Source organism: Rhipicephalus microplus, chromosome 2, assembly GCF_043290135.1.
Source record: "Rhipicephalus microplus isolate Deutch F79 chromosome 2, USDA_Rmic, whole genome shotgun sequence".
Classification (NCBI taxonomy): Eukaryota; Metazoa; Arthropoda; class Arachnida; order Ixodida; family Ixodidae; genus Rhipicephalus; species Rhipicephalus microplus.
The window spans coordinates 158735123-158752340 of NC_134701.1; the positions used below are offsets into that span (position 1 = coordinate 158735123).

Sequence of the window (17218 nt, forward strand, 5' to 3'; positions counted from 1 at the left end):
GCGGTGGTCTAGTGGCTAAGGTACTCCGCTGCTGACCCGCAGGGCGCGGGTTCGAATCCCGGCTGTGGCGGCTGCATTTACGATGGAGGCGGAAATGTTGTAGGCCCGTGTACTCAGATTTGGGTGCACGTTAAAGAACCCCAGGTGGTCTAAATTTCCGGAGCCCTCCCCTACGGCGTCTCTCATAATCATATAGTGGTTTTGGGACGTTAAACCCCACATATCAATCAATTGTTCTTCGTCCATATTTTTCTGAGCACCTATTTTCCACCAAGATAAGTACCGACTATCCCAAACGTCCCTCTTCTTGATGATAAGTTGTAATGGCGAAATTATGACACTGCAGATTCTTACTTTGGTTCCTGGCCAAAACGATAAAGAAACGCATGCGTGTTGGGCACGCACTATTTAGCACTCGCAGCGGCCGCCACAGCTCCGGAGCTATATTTAGCGTCACGTCACACAATAGGCCGATGTACGCGACGAATGCCTAGTGCGGGTGAATGTTTCCTGATTTGTGGAAAGTTCATCGCTACCCAGACAACAGCCACATGCTTGTAAGTGTTCCTGTAGTCCCCGGTATTATACCCTTCAGCCAGTAGTCCTTCTTGGAGATGGGACGCACTATTTGCCAAAATTGAAAACTTCTAAGGAACAGTAAAGCGGGAGAACATCTTTTGCATAGCGATTATTGAGTCAAGCTGTAAGGGTGGTGAAGAAGCGTGTTATTTTTTTTTCGTATTGGGCAGCTGTGAATAACGTAATAAGCGAACTTCAAAATCAATCACAATAGTTGCCTCTATTATTTTATAACCGTTTTCCTAATAAATTGACACGACGTCATTGCTTTTTCTACCAAAGAAATCCTCTTTTTAATTGAGCTTCATAGCCCAGTGCTCTCTTTTATAACACTGGTTAACATCGGCTGTGGCTTGTATAACGCTACCCTAAATCTTAAAACTTACGTTTGCAGCAAAAAAAAAGTCACAGCTTAGTCGGAAAGGCGAAGCATTGAACACTATAGCAACAAATTGGAAGGTCACGCGCAGAATGGCAAGCAGATTTAAACGTGCCCCGCGTTTCTTCTGCACAAATAACGCACAAAACGTACTCACAGGTAAAGATTAACGCGAATAAGCGTCTCTGTTGTGACTTCGCTGTGTCTTAAAAGCGCGCCCTTTTCGCAAACGGAGGCTGTTAAACAATTGCAGCGACCTTTTTTGCACCCCGTAACTACCACATATACGTTCCAGTGCAAGCCCAACGCCAGCAGAGACGCATTATCCTCCGCACCGGTAAATAAGGGCGCGCGAGAGGTCGTTTACTCCTTTCCTCTGCGCGGGCCAAAGCATACGCATGAGAGATGAGAGCCGCCGCCCGCTCATTGCGCCATCTTGCTGATAATGCTGAAAACATGATAGTTCCCCCACACCCCTCAAGATGCCCGCCAACAGCGGAAGTAGTAGATATAAATAGCTCTCCGTTCGATCTTTGAAGGAGGTACTCCTCGGTGGCTCAGTGGTTAACGCCTCGCGTTCACGACGCGGAGGTGTCACGTTTGAAACCGCGCAATGAAGCCTTGTTTCTTGATTTTTTAGGAGCGAAGCTCCTTAAGGCGTGCGCTGTGCGTCCCCTGTATGTAGCCACCTCTCGTTCAGTTCTAAGTATTACGCTAGCCACCGCCCGATCTAAAGGGTACAGCCATATCCATCCGTCCATCCGTCCGTCCATCCATTCATCCATCCGTCCGTCCGTCTGTCCGTCCGCCCGTCCATCCGTCCATCCGTCCGTCCGTCCAAAAATGCAAGATGTTATAAACTAGACGGCGGTACGTGTAGTTGATTATGAAAGATGCGAGGTGTTATAAAATAGGAATGATGCCACATATGGCGCGTGTCATCGTTCGATATAGTGCGGCGACGTACGCTAGGGGGAGCGTTGCAATAAAATCGAGTGGGCAAAATGTACGAAGGATTCATGGTTTACCAGGTTTACCTCCGGAGCTTCGCCCACTCATCATCATTCACTTCGTGGATATGGCGACATTTTTTTCTTTCTTGCATTTATATATATATAAATACGTACACATATACGGTGCACGACATCGATGCGTACGCCGACAACAGCGGCGAAATCCAACCGAGAGTGTCCCTATAAAACTATCACATTAAAATAACAACTCTGGCAGTTGTGGGATATGAAGCCACGCCCCCGATAAGACTAGTGCCTGAAACCAGCGCCTTAGACCGCTCGGCCATGCTACCCACACAACGATCAGCTCTGCCGCTTCCATTGTCACTCGACGGCGCTTCGCGTAAAATTTATACAATACCAAAAAAAACAGGCGCTCTGTCAGTTTCCTGATCAGGCGCTGAGTGGATAAGTTCTCTTGCTATACTATATAAACAGCGAAGCAAAAAGCAGTTCACAGTTTTCTAGTATCGGATAAATATGTGCGTGGAATCGAAAGACATCGCGCTTAAGAGGTTTTCGCAGACGCAACTGCATATCTCGTAGTATGTAACAGTAACAATCATAAATAAATAGATGAAAAGAAGGGAAGCGATGTGTCTTCTATGATGACCACCAATGATCTTTCACTAGTGCATCTTGTTTGAGAGGGAGGTAGAAAGAGCTTCAATGAAAGGAGGTTTTTCAGTTAATGCATTTTGGCAGCACCTTTCGTTCAGACCCATGTTTTCCCAGTACATTGGCGTATACAATAATCGTTTCGTCATACAGACTTTACGGTTAACTGATATTAAATTTTTAACTGGATAAGGGCCCATGGATTTATAAATTTTATTTTAGACACATGTGACAGAGGTCTTTTCAAAAACGTACTCTTGTCATGTTATTCATGTTTGTATGCGTGCGGGCGTGCATGAGTGCATGCGTGTGTTCATCCGTGGGCGCGCAATACGTTTTCTGGTTGCACCACTATGTGTAGGATAATGATTATCAATTAAGCATATGAAATATGCTGCGATGTAGTGTCTCCTTCGTGTTATTCTTAATGCTCCCCATTCACTCTCCTGTACTGTGGAAGAAACAAGTGTAAATGCAAAAGCTCGTTGTTATTTGACAGACACAATATTATTCAGAACAAACAGACCATTATTTCAAATAAAATATAGGGATGTTGTGAAAAGTACTTCAAATTTAAATGTGAAAACGAAAAAGGGATAGAAAGGTAACCCTGGAAACTAATTCACGTTTTTGTCTTGGGCGAAAAAAACTACACCATGTGTTTCATGAAGAACCGAACGTTTTTTTCAATAACCGTAACGTTAATGAAAAAAAAAGCGAGCTAGACTCAGCATTTTTCCGAGTATCATTTTTCCCCAAGGTAAGTAAGTACCAGCCACCCCAAACGTCCGTCTTCTTCATGATTAGGCATTGCTCATTCGACAACTGAAAAATGTACCAGTTTACTAATTTATTTTGTCTATGTTAACCTGTACAATTTTACGTGTATGTCTTTTTCAGTTTTTTTATTTTTACAGCACATATTTCAGGTATCGCAGTCGCCTTATATGTAATAAGATGCATACATTCTTCCACTCCATAAATTTATTATTAGTATATATAGTATAATGGTTACAGTGTAGTTGTGTACTGCTGTGAATATCGATATAACTGATGATAATATAGTTGTTGAAGAATACTTACCCCCGTATTCAAGAACGGCCCTTCACTCAACGCTCCAACTCCACTTGAGAAAGCCGATGGGAGCACCATCTCTAGGCAAGGCAAGTCACTGCATATGTGTGGTAATATGCAGCTATTCTAGAGTAGCGCACCGCCATTTTGAGCCGACCAGCGGCGCCGTGCTCAACTCTTTCAAGTGAAGGGTTAAATTCGAGTCAAAGAGCGTTTGTGAATACGAAGGTTAAAGTGTGGCATGCCGTTATCGCTTTCGTTGTCGCTTTATTTTGCGTAGTATACGTATCTCTTCATATCGGCGTGCAAAAAAAGCAGTTGCAGCGTTGCATCGCCTGATGGATTTCGGGGAAAAATAATCTGATAATCATGTGGCGATTCATCTACGTCCTTGGTACTACAGTGTCTAGAGATATACTGCCTAGTGTGCTGAGCGCGTGCATTCCGTACGAGAGAGAGTGGCCCCACATGGGATGACTGCACTCAGATGCCACAAGCGGCGCTGCCACATTCAGCGTCACCGCGTGATCATTGCTCCAGGTCACTTCAGCCTCGTCGCTATTCGTCACCCCACCCTACTGGACGCCTTTACTCGGAAGTCTGGGCGACGCAACTCCCGGAAGTGACACCGCATTGAACTTCCGACCGGAAAACCCTCTGCTGACCCTGACTACGGACCAGAACATGCTTTTGGAGAAGCGGGTTGCCTGCCTAGTACAGCCCTCACTGTCACCGGTGCGCCTATTTCAATTATAGGCTCCGATTTCTTCGCGCGGCTAAATAAAGTCCTTACGCCACCCGAGTCCCTATTTGTGCGTGTCGCTAGTGGAGCAACTCCGGCTGTGCTCCGAATGTGCTCCGCATGTGCGAGATTCGCCGACTACCAGAGGTCTATTCTATTTCATGTTCTCACTCATTGTCCTCATGACGTCAACCTTGGACTCAATTTCTTGTCTGACCACTCTGCTGCAATTGACTGCTCTGCCAGCGTCGTGCAACTTGACTTGCCTACGGCCGCCGACACGTTGTAGATGGCTCAGAACAAGCTTTCATGAGCTGAGTTTGTTCGCCTCCCACCACAAGCCCTAACTTGTGTCACTGTTGAACCATATTCCACTGTGCTGAATGAGGATTAAGCTGTCTTTCCGTCGCCCGTCGTTTTACTGGCCCGCAACGTCTCCTCTCCGTACACCGTCTTAACTGTTACAGCGAACAAGATGCGTCTTTTAGGAGCGAAGCTCCTTAAGGCGTGGGCTGTGCGTTCCCTGTATGTAGCCACCTCTCGTTCAGTTCTATGTATTACGCTAGCCACCGCCCGATCTAAAGGGTACAGCCATATCCATCCGTCCATCCGTCCATCCGTCCATCCGTCCATCCATCCATCCATCCGTCCATCCGTCCGTCCGTCCATCCATCCATCCGTCCGTCCATCCATCCGTCCATCCGTCCGTCCGTCCGTCCGTCCATCCATCCATCCATCCATCCATCCGTCCGTCCGTCCGTCCGTTCGTCCGTCCGTCCATCCATCCATCCGTCCGTCCGTCCATCCATCCATCCATCCATCCGTCCGTCCATCCGTCCGTCCGTCCGTCCGTCCGTCCGCCTGTCCGTCCATCCGTCCGTCCGTCCGTCCGTCCATCCGTCCATCCGTCCGTCCGTCCACCCGCCCGTCTGTCCGTCCGTCCGTCCAAAAGATGCAAGATGTTATAAACTAGACGGCGGTACGTGTAGTTGATTATGAAAGATGCGAGGTGTTATAAAATAGGAATGATGCCACATATGGCGCGTGTCATCGTTCGATATAGTGCGGCGACGTACGCTAGGGGGAGCGTTGCAATAAAATCGAGTGGGCAAAATGTACGGAGGATTCATGGTTTACCAGGTTTACCTCCGGAGCTTCGCCCACTCATAATCATTCACTTCGTGGATATGGCGGCATTTTTTTTCTTCTGAACTTGGGACTCAAAGCTTAAGTCCTACCACGAGGCATTGTTATCGCCACTCTGTCGCCATCGAACAAGCGCAAGATCTCATCGGTGTCACCTAAACTGTCCGCAGTCGTGTATCAAAGCCACATAGTTCTGACGCAGCAATATATTCTACACTGCCCAACAACGTAACTAAGGTGATTGCCTCAGAGCTATCGCCGTCTGAAGTCAAAAACCTCAGTGATATTTTTACGACCTACTCAGACATATTTGACTTGGACGTTAGGCCCTCAGGTCAAACCTCGCAAGTCAATCAATACATAAATACACTTAATGCATCTCCGATTCACAAGCATTTCTACCGAGTGTCACCACCAGAGCGCCTAGTTATCCAACAGAACACGATGCTCCCAAAAGGCATCCGTGAGCCTTTTTCGGGTAAGTGGGCGTCCCCTGTGGTCTTAGTTAAAAATAAAGACAATACCTGGCGTTTCTGTGTGGACTATTGACGTTTAAACATGGTCTCCAAAAGGGAGGTCTACCCGATTCGTCGTATCGATGGTGTCATGGACTGTATTTATGATGCAAACTACTTTTCTGCAATATAACTACGCTATGGCCACAGTAAAATCTTCGTATATGACTTTGACCGCGAGTATACTGCCTTCGTAACGCCTGATGGTTTCTAACCAATTCAAACTCAAGCCGTTCAGGTTAAGCGATGCGCCGGCCACATACGACCGGATGATGGATGCACTTTTGCACAGCTTTTATTGATCTATCGGTCCTTGTTATCTGGACGACGTCACTGTGTTTGCCCCAGCCTGTGAATCTCACCTCAAGTGACTTTCATGCATTCTTTCAGCGTTTCGTATGGCCGAGCTACAACTTTGAAATGTCACTTTGGGCATCGCCAAGTTGCTATGCGATGGCATCTAGTGTACGTATCTGGCACCCACCCTGATGCCGACAGAGTTCCTGCTGTCCTCCAATTTGCCTAACCAGCTTGTACCATGGGCGTTTGACGTTTTGTGGACGATTGCTCATATTTCTCAAGATTCATAAGAAACTTCGCAGAGGTTACACGCCCCTTCCCTAATCCCCTAAGGAACGATGTGCCATTTGAGTAAGGTTCTCATCAAGCCACGGATTTTTGCCAGCTTATAACACTTTTGGCCATACCACCCATTCTCATCCATTTCGACCCATCCACTAACACTGAGGTCCGCAATGATGCTATTTGATGCGGTATTGGCGCGTTGTTTGTCCAGCGTCAATACGGTCATAATCGATTTCTTCCATATGCCGGTCGGCTTCTTCTCTCGCCGAACGCAAATACACAAGTGTCTAACACTCGTATGGACCATTGGTAAGTTGCACCCCTATTAATTGGCCGAGCTTTAACTGTTACCACAAACCATCCCGCTCTACGCTGGCTTCCAGCCCTCAAGGATCCTTATTCGTGGGGATCTGTGCCTCCAGGAATACACGTACGCTGTGGTTTACCAGTCCAGCCGTTTACACCAAGAACCCGACTGCCTCTCTCGGTACCTGGTTGGCACTCCCGATCTCGTAACGGTTGACACGTCTATCTATTTCTTCACTCTCCGCTTTCGGTAACATAGGCGGTGAGTACTGGCGTGACGCGTCCCTACGAAATTATTTCAACCGCCTGAATACTGGATCAAATGAGAGTTTGCTTCGACGTTGTCATTGACGGTACCTTATATCACAGGAACATACACACCGGGGGACAGGAACTACTCGTAGCACCCACTGATGTGCACTCAACCATACTTGAGCAACTACATGATGTCCCAACAGCCGACCACCTTGGTGCTGCAGAACGTACGATCGTGTCCACCAACGCATTTTCTGGCCCGGCCTCTGCCGTTCCGTATAATGTTATGTTGCTTCTTGTCAATCGTGCCAACACCGCGAAATGCCAGCTGCACACACTGCCGGGTTCCTTACTGATCGACATACCTGCTGATCTTTCTTTCGTGTCCGCCTCGACCTGCTGGGCCCTTTTCTCTCTTTCTAACAGTAGTAACAGGTGGGTCGCCATCGCTGCAGATCGTTCCACCCATTTTGTCATTACGAGGCCTCTCCCGAGCAGCTGAGCTACAGACGTCGCCGACTTTTTGATACACGATGTCATCTTACAACGCTGCGCTCCTCATCAACTTGTCACGGACCGTGGTCACTACTTTTTATCTAAGGTGATCGATGACCTACGTTGTTCTTTTGCAAACAAGCACAAGCTTACGTCGGCCTATCGGTCCTAAACGAACGGCCTCACAGAACGTTTGAATCGCACGCCCATTGACGTGCTCGCCATGTACATCCCGACTAATCAACGTGGATAGACTATTGCGCTATATACCCTTTGTCACTTTCGCTTAGAATAGCTTGCGCAGCGACACTGCGGGATATTCTGCTTTCTACCTTTTGTATGGAAGAGAACTGACCTTGCCGTTCAACCCGCTTTTACCAAACCCTGCCCACCTGTCCATCCACGGCATATGCTAGCCACACTATTAGCACAGCCCACTGGGCCGTCAGATTGCCCGTCGGTGCCTTTCGGGCACGCAGCTCCGTCAGAAACCTAGTCTTGACAGTCTCTACCGGATCGACCGCTTCAATCCGGTTCACCTCGTTTTTCAGTGGTCTCTGTCTCGGCGTGTCGGCCTGGCCTAAAAGCTTCTGTCAAAGCACTCAGGGTCTTCTCATGTGCTGCGGCAGGTGACTGATGTTACCTACGATAAAGATCCTCTAAACCCTTCAGTGCTCTCCTCATCTTCACACATCATCCACGTCACTCGCCTGAAGCTGTACCTTTTGTCCAACACTTGCCAAGGAGTGCCGCGTCGGCGCGTTTGCCGCTGGAGGTCAATGTTGCGGTGTTGGCGCTATGACAATGCTGTGGTGTGCGAAGAGGACGACGACATGTTGGTGTTCGAAAAATGCAACAGTCGCCATCTTGATTTATGAACTATTTTCATACCGCAAAGTAGTAAATATATGGACAACATTACATACGCAAGCAAAATTTTAAAATTTCAGGTTGGGTTGGAACTCCCAAATGCCCCCCACTCTCCCTAGGGCTATGTCACTGAAGCCCAGATATGTGAAATCAAAAAAGTATCACACTTGAAATGTTCGAGATGACAATTTTACGCCTTATTTCGTAGCATGAAGCATTGCTGAGGAGTAACAAAGAAAAGGAAGTAATGCGGAGTGATAGGAATTTTATGATGACAACGAATTGTCACATTCAGATAATCTTTTACTGAAAATTCCAATCTTACGTTGTGACTGCTTGAAGAAATTGGCAGTGTGCCCCACAATATATAGTTTCTAGACACTCTATGCCACGATTGGCGTTTTCGGCAGGGTCTCCAGCACACGCCTATGGTGTTCATATAGGGTGGCCCCCTCTGTCCCAATAGTGAGCACACCGGTGTGTTTCAACTATATCGAGTACAAAGATGTCAAAAAATAGGAGGGGGGGGCAGTAAGCGTTTGTAACATGGTGCAAAATGTTTCCCGTACATTGTTGTAGTGTCCAGTCACGTGCTTCTCTTTGCTTAGATTTTACTATAAATTCATATTAAATTTCGTCATTCGAGAATTACCCCCATACTTACCAAAGTTTAAATGAGAAATCTCTAGGCATATTTCTGAGAGATGTAACCAAACTGTATACAACAACGTGTGCGTGTGTGTGCGCGCGCGCGCGTGCGTGCGTGCGTGCGTGCGTGCGTGTGTGTGTGTGTGTGTGTGTGTGTGTGTGTGTGTGTGTGTGTGTGTGTGTGTGTGTGTGTGTGTGTGTGTGTGTGTGTGTGTGTGTGTGTGTGTGTGTGTGTGTGTGTGTGTGTGTGTGAACACGTAAAAGAATTACTGGCTGCACCGCTGGCCGTGTGTGAGATAATATTTTTTTCATTTCTTCATTACAACAGAAAATACCGCTGCGATTCACCAGTGTTCCATGCTATTTATAACTATGATATGACTGTTTCTAGACCTTAGTCGCATGAACCCCAGTCAAGGTTTTGCGCAATGAAACGTAATTTCAGTTTTCTTGTCTTGGTCGAGAACGATACCACGTGCTTCATAAAAAAAACTTTATATTTCTTTTCTTTTTTCATCAACCATGAAGCGGCAAGCCAGCATCAGTATTGTCTTTTTCCTCTTTCATTCATATTTGTCTTAGCACCTTTTTCCGTTAAGATAAGTAAGTACCCTCTATCGCAAACGTGCATCTTCTTTATAATAGGTTATAATGGCGAGATTATATAGACACCACAGATTCCTACGTTGGTTCCTGGCTGAAACAATAGGAACACACTTGCGTGATGTGCATGCTCTTTTCATGACCTGACATCTATTTACCACTCGCATACATGTGCAGCTGCAGCTGTGGAGCTATTTCGATTTACGCCACACTAGGCCTGTGTGGGCAGCAAATATCTTGCACGGGCAAATATTCTTTCATTCGTGGAAAGTTGTTCGCAACTCAGGCAACCGCTACATGTCTGTGGGTGTCCTCGTAGTACTCGAAAATATTTAACTACTGACTTCAGCCAGTAGTCACTCCTGGAGAATCAATGACTCACTAACTGCCAAGGTTGATAATTTCTAGTGAAAAGTAAAGTGAGGGAAAATTTTTACATACCTATGATCGATTCAATAGATTGGGGAGGCGAAAAAGCGTGTTCCCTTTGGTAATGGGCACCTGCGAATAACGTAGTAAGCTAACCTTGCAATCAAAGTATATGCGTCTAATATTTAAAAACAGTGTGGCTAGTAAGCTTACCAGACATCATATTCTACCAAATATTGTTTTCATTGGGCTTTGTACCGGATTGCTATCTTTCATACCACTGGCCACCAACGGATGTTGCTTCATTGCATTAAGATAAATAATAAAACCCTTCAACGCAATCAAGAAAAAATATATCCTGGCAGCGGTGGGATTCGAACCCACGCCCCCGAAGAGACTGGTGCCTAAAACCAGCGCCTTAGACCACTCGGCCACGCTACCTTTTTTTTTTTTGCTTTATTGCCTGTTTACAGGCGCATACATCAAACCACAAGCAGAACAAAAACAAGCAGCAACAGTCCGACAGAAACTTAAAATTCCCTAAGTGCTGCCAAGGGCTCGACCCTCGACAACCACTCAGGTACAATCTCCTGAGTTTTCTGCAGTTCAACATACTTGGCCATACATTCACGGAAATACATTCGTGCAGGCCGTGCATCCTGATCGCGATAGAAACCCGCCATACGGGCCCGCCATAAACAGTGAAGTCCACATAGCATAATCAAATCAAAAGGCATTCCCTCTTCGTCCACTATTGGCAGAAATCTTATACCATATGAATTTAAAGGTAATTCTTTTTGTAACGTCCTTTGAAGTACATCCCAAAAATATACTCCTTCCCAACAATGTAAGAAAACATGGTCAATATTTTCCGGTTTTTTACAGATAAGGCAATTTGTCCCCCATGGTAAGTAAAAACCACGGTCTGCTTGAAATGTCCTGACTGATAGTGTACCTGTGTGCAGCTTGAAAAAGAAAGACTTCGCGCCAGGAGCCACTTGCATTCTCTTCACTCTTTTAAGCACATCTTTCCCTTCACCTCCAGCGTACATGGCACGGTACAGCGGTTCAGGTAAAACAACATCGCATACATCTTTGTACAACTTCTTTCGAGTCACTGAAAACAAATATTCGTTGGAAAATCTAACAGATAAAAACCGTACACTTAGAATAACCTCTTTAAGATACCCGCGCACAGCACCGGTCATGTCATGCGTGCTAACCACATATCCAGGTAAAGCCCGCGTCAGTCTCATTTGGCACACTGTACGTAAGAAAGGGTCCCTTGTGTAGCGAAAAAAAAAGAACCTATTTACAACTTGGCGTATGAAAAGATGTGTTAAACCAAGCCCTCCGTGTTTCACTTTTCGAAACAGATTAGTTCGACTGCATCTCTCCCAGTTCGAAGCCCACACGAACACTGCGAAGATACGATGGAACTTCTGTATGTTTGCCCTTGAACAATGCAATACTTGCATCACATACCAAAGTTTTGAGGCAAAGAAAAGATTACAGACAGTCGCCCTAGCAAACACTGACAGATGATTACCGTTGCATCTATTAGCTTTCGTCCGGATTTCTTTCGCTTGTTCTTGCCAGTAGTTCTCATTATCTTTATAAAATTCCAGTGGCACCCCTAAGTACTTGACAGGTGTGGTCACCCATTTAACATTGGCAAAATAGTCTGGTTTTGATGACCACTCTCCATGCCAGAAACCCAGACACTTTCCCCAGTTTACTAGACTGCCAGTTGCCTTGCCGAACCTTTTAACCACACTCATGGTAGTGGTAACACTATCTTGATCGATGCAACAAACAGCCACATCGTCGGCATATGCCAAAATTTTAACTTCGGATTCTTGTAATCTATAGCCACGAATGCAACTGTTTTGAACTATTGCTAAGCACAACGATTCTATATATAAACTGAAAAGTAGGGGGCTCAGCGGGCAGCCCTGACGAACAGAACGCTTTATGTTAATTGTATCTCCTAGCGTCTTATTGATTACCAGTCGGGTTGTGCAGTTCCGGTATGCCATAGATACTCCATCTCTGATTACAAAACCAACGTTGACATGGTCAAGAATGGCAAGCAGAAGGTTGTGGGAAACACAATAAAAAGCTTTCTCGAGATCAATCTGTAGAATGGCTACCCCTACTTGATTGGCATCGCTGCACTCGAGCACACAGCGCATCTTGTGTATATTAGTCACAATGGAGCGTCCCATAATCCCACATGTTTGGTGAGGCCCTACTAATTCTTTGATTACCCCTTGAAGTCGCCGTGCTAGTACTTTCATTAAAATTTTGTAATCACAATTAGTTAGTGATATCGGTCTATACGAAAAACTAATTTTAACTTCTCCGAGTGTTCTGTCTTAGGTATCAACACTGTATGTGCTTCACTAAAGGACCTAGGGAGGACATTAAGTTTATAAGCTTGATTGAAGACATCTGCAAGTACTTGGGATAATTCATTTTTGAACTCCTTATAAAACGAAGCACTAAGCCCGTCCGGCCCTGGAGATTTACCAGGATTCATTTTATCTATAGCCCTTTCTACTTCCGTCGGCGTTATAGATAGCTCTAAAGCTGATTTGGTGTTATCTGACAACTTCGGCATTCTGCTGAGGAACTCCTGCTTAAATTCCTCTGAATCAATGGGCGTGGCAGCGAAGAGTCCTTCGTAGTGTTTGCCAAACGCTCGTCCTATGCTCTCATTGTCCGAAACTTCGATACTGTTGACTTCAATGGCATCTATGTGATTTCGTCTGGCATGACTCTTCTCTAATCCAAGCGCTCGCTTCGTCGGGCGATCATCCACAGTCATTGATGCTGCTCTGGCTCGCACTAGCGCTCCGCGATAGCGTTCCTCCTCATATACCTCTATCCTCTGTTTACTACTCCGCAAATCGTCACCATATACTCCAGGTTTTTCACATTCAAGAGCTGTTAGTCTCTCAAGTGTTCGTCTAAGCTCTTTCTCATTCTTCTTAGATTCAAAAGATAAAACGCTAGATCTCTCTATTGCTTTTATTTTGATTCGCTGCTTGAATAGCTCCCATTCTTCTCCTATTTTGTCCCTACACTCTTTGTTAATATTACTTATTTCTTTATTAACTGATGCGCTAAACGACTCATCCTTTAAGAGGTTAGAGTTCATTTTCCACTGTTCCCAAGAAAAGGCGTTCCTTTCTTTTTTTGACCCGATATTGCATTTTACAAGACAGTGATCGGAAAAGGAAACAGGGACAACATTATAACTGCTACACTGGGTTATCGCATCTGCCGTAAGGTAAAGTCGATCCAATCAGGCATTACTTGTGCCTTGAAAGTGGGTATACTTCACATCTCGGGAGCTATGCAAACACTCCGCAACATCTACTAATTCGTGTTCAATAATCACCTGTGCCAGGACATCACTGCTTCTATCTTTAACGTTGCGCCTGCTTGATCTATCACTTTCATTCAAGACACAGTTGAAATCACCCACCAATAAGAGTTTCCTACCAGTACACATATGTTGTCGTAAATTGGAAAAAAAAAACCCGATCTTTCCTGGCCAATAGTTGGAGCATAAACACATATAATGCGCCATTCAGTGTCACAATAAACAATATCACACCATACTACTCGGCCTGAAGAGCAAGAAAAGACTTTTTCTATGACTAATCCTGGCAGTTTTCTAACAAAAAGAACACATCCCCCTGATGTGCCTATGGCCTGGCTCACAGTGGCAAAATACCGTGATGTAAACTTAAGCACCATGCTCCCAGTCTCCTCCTCGCCTTCAACTTTCGTCTCCTGCACTGCAAGCACATCCAGATTTTCTTCCAATAACAACCGGTAGACTTGGCTTTGCTTCTTCTTTGAAGCCAAGCCTCTAACATTCAGCGTGGCGAAGCTAAATGATACTTGAGGCGCCATTACAACCATGTGGAGGAGTGAGGCCCGGAGCATGGCGCTTACATCGCACGTCTAGCGCTACGCTAGACGCCTCCAGGCCCATCCGACCGCCCGGTTTCACTGCACAGTAGAAGAGAATTGTTTACAGCTTTTTTGTCCGTGGTGCCACCAGCTCTTGCTCTCATGCTGGTGCGTCTGCCAGTCGGCGTCTTTGCCGGTGGTTCTTCCACGCTACTTGCACTGTTCTTGTCTGCCGTCTTCACAGGGTCTTCCACTCGGCCACGCTACCGTCACGTCGCGCTGCACGGCTGCTTCTAATGGGACTCCGTGGCGCTTCGCGGAAAATGTATACAATGCCTACGAAAACAGACGCTCTGTTGGTTTCCTGATTAGGCGTCGTTGGACACGTGTTTGATATGAACATTAAAGCGAAAAGCAGTTGACAGCTTCCCAATCTCGTAATTATATGTGCATGCAATCACAAAGCATGATGCTTACGAGGTTTTCATTGACGTTACGTCATATCTCGTAGCATGACACAGGGAAAGAGATAGAAACAGAAGAAAAAAATGGTGAAGAGACGGGTCTCTTATGATGGCAACAATATGACTCTTCTCGATAACATTTTGTTTGATAGGGACAGAAAAACAAGTTTAATAAAATTAGGCTTCTCGGTTAATGTGGGTGAAACCACTTGCCCACTGCCGTCGGCAAGTAATCTTTTCGTCAGTCAGATCTTATTATTAGTTTATATTAATCATTTGAAATATATGAGTACCAATTGATTTATAAAATGTACAGTAAAAGAATTTGACGGCAACCTATGAATTTCATGTTTGTTTGTGACTGAGTGAGTGAGTTTGTGTGTGTGTGTGTGTGTGTGTGTGTGTGTGTGTGTGTGCGTGTGTGTGTGTGTGTGTGTGCGTGCGTGTGTGCGTGCGTGTGTGCGTGTGTGCGTGCGTGCGTGTGTGTGTGTGTGTGTGTGCGTGCGTGCGTGCGTGCGTGCGTGTGTGTGTGTGTGTGTGTGTGTGTGTGTGTGTGTGTGTGTGTGTGTGAATTACCAAATAAGGCACTCTTTACAAAGGTACACCTAGCAACTAAAACCAGGGACCCTAGGCTTAAAGTTTTTCAGCCTTTAATATCTTACGTCACTTGCATGACCATAATTTTGTTATTAAAGTGAAACAGCCATGCTTTCATACGTTATGAACATTCACAATAGCTCTAGAACTCTCCCTCGTAAGTTTTCATGGCTGGTGTGTATTAAAAATACAGGCGTGATCAAAAGCTCCCGGAGCTGTGTCCCATCTAATACTGTGCAAGGGCGACCTGGGAAGGTTTAAAGAAATTTTGAAGTTTTTGTGTTATTTTGGAATGTAGCTTTCGTGTGTGACTGGAAAGAGGGAACGATGTGGCCAGGAGCAGCCCAGTATGAAGGATCAGAAGAGTGAAGATGATGTTTAAAAGTACTGTTCACAGCTCCTCAAAAAAAGGGCTACGAAAACTACCCACCAAGCTTCTTCCCTTCCCCTCTTTCAATATTCTCATTCCTCTTTTTTCATATTATAATTTTTCTGCCTGGTGGCCTAGTGCATGACAAGCTTTTAATTACATATATTTAAGACGTCAGGGAAACAGCACCTGCTCCGAATCGTTCGTAAAGCTGATAAGGCACAATGGCGAGATTACGGACTCTGTAGTTCTTGCGTTGGATATTTGTCAAGACGTTCAAACGTGCACGTGCGTGTGTTCGAACCCGGCCGCGGCGATTACATTTCAATATAGCAGAAATGTATAGGCTCGTGTAGTGTCCTATGGTGTTCTAGTACACTGTGACGGTGCAATATTAGTGCCCTTGAAAGAACACCAGAAGGTCGAAATTTGCAGAGCCCTAAACAACAACGTCCCCTCATAATCGCGGCGCCGTTTTGTGAATTAAAACCCCGAATATTATCTGAATGCACTCACATATAGTGCATTCACACTCATTTTGTCTCCACGCCATGACAGTTTACCACTCGCAGCCGCAGCTCTACAGCTGCGTAGGCATACTCGCGTCACTTCCACATCGTTAAACACCTGCACTCCCGCTTGTGCACGACATTTTGTGTGTGCGACGAATGCCGGGCATGCACGGGTGACAATATGGTTATTCCTTGAGTTCTGCCAAACAAAAGAGGCAAAAGCTATACATGTCTGACAGTGTTGCTGTGGTCCCCGAAAACATGGGCAGTCAATATTGAGACCATGTACTCATTTCTGGAAAAGCCGCGATGCAATAGTTGAGAACATTGACAACTCCGAGCAAAAAAAAAAAAGTAGCACGCTTAGGCAAAATAGTTACATCTTTACATCACATCTACGCACAATAGCAATTTTTTCCTTTTTGGATGTAGCGCGAAATCGGTGACAACGTAATGGCATAATAATTTGACGCAATTTTTAATCTAAAATATAATTCCTCTTTTTTGTTCATTTTTCCAGTAAGTTGCTCTCTTTGTGCACAAAACTCAACCAGCTTAGGCTTGCTTGCGCAGCGCTACATTTATTATAGAAAGGCAAGTTTGTAGCTAAGAATGTTGCTCTAGCAGCGGTGGGACTCGAGCCCATGCCTCCGACGAGACTGGTGCCTAAAAGCAGCGCCTTAAACCACTCGGCCACGCTACCGACACAAAGTGACACTCAGCCGACCTTGTGCGTCGCGTAGTGCTGCGCTGTAGATTTACACTGTCAATGTAAACAGGCGCACTGTTTCTCATTATATATTCGTCCCACACGTTGCCTTATAGAATGCTATATATACATCCAAGCGGAAAGCATTTCTCAGCTTCATATTTGTGTAATGCAACGTGGAATCAAAAGGCACTTTAAAGATTCCGACAGGCGTTGCTAGAGGCATTGGCCCTATGGTGATAACATGATTTCTTTTAACCTGAAGAACTCAGAACAAGAAGAAAGGATAACAAAAGAAGAGGGGCAGAGGGTTCCTCATGATGTGAACCAATTGCACTGGCTTTCAGTGCGATTGCGTCAACAAATATACACAGAGCGACGTCACACTAAGCAATCCCGGTACTTATTATTGTCAGTACACTCTAGTGCAGCAGTTTCCTTC

General features: G+C 45.5%; 1 non-coding gene across 1 annotated transcript; it reads right to left on the reverse strand.

Moving 5' to 3' along the window:
- Positions 1–10556: 10556 nt before the first annotated feature.
- TRNAL-UAG (transfer RNA leucine (anticodon UAG)) lies at positions 10557–10638 on the reverse strand. Its single transcript has one exon. It is a non-coding gene; the product is annotated as a tRNA-Leu (tRNA).
- Between the last annotated feature and the right edge of the window lie 6580 nt (positions 10639–17218).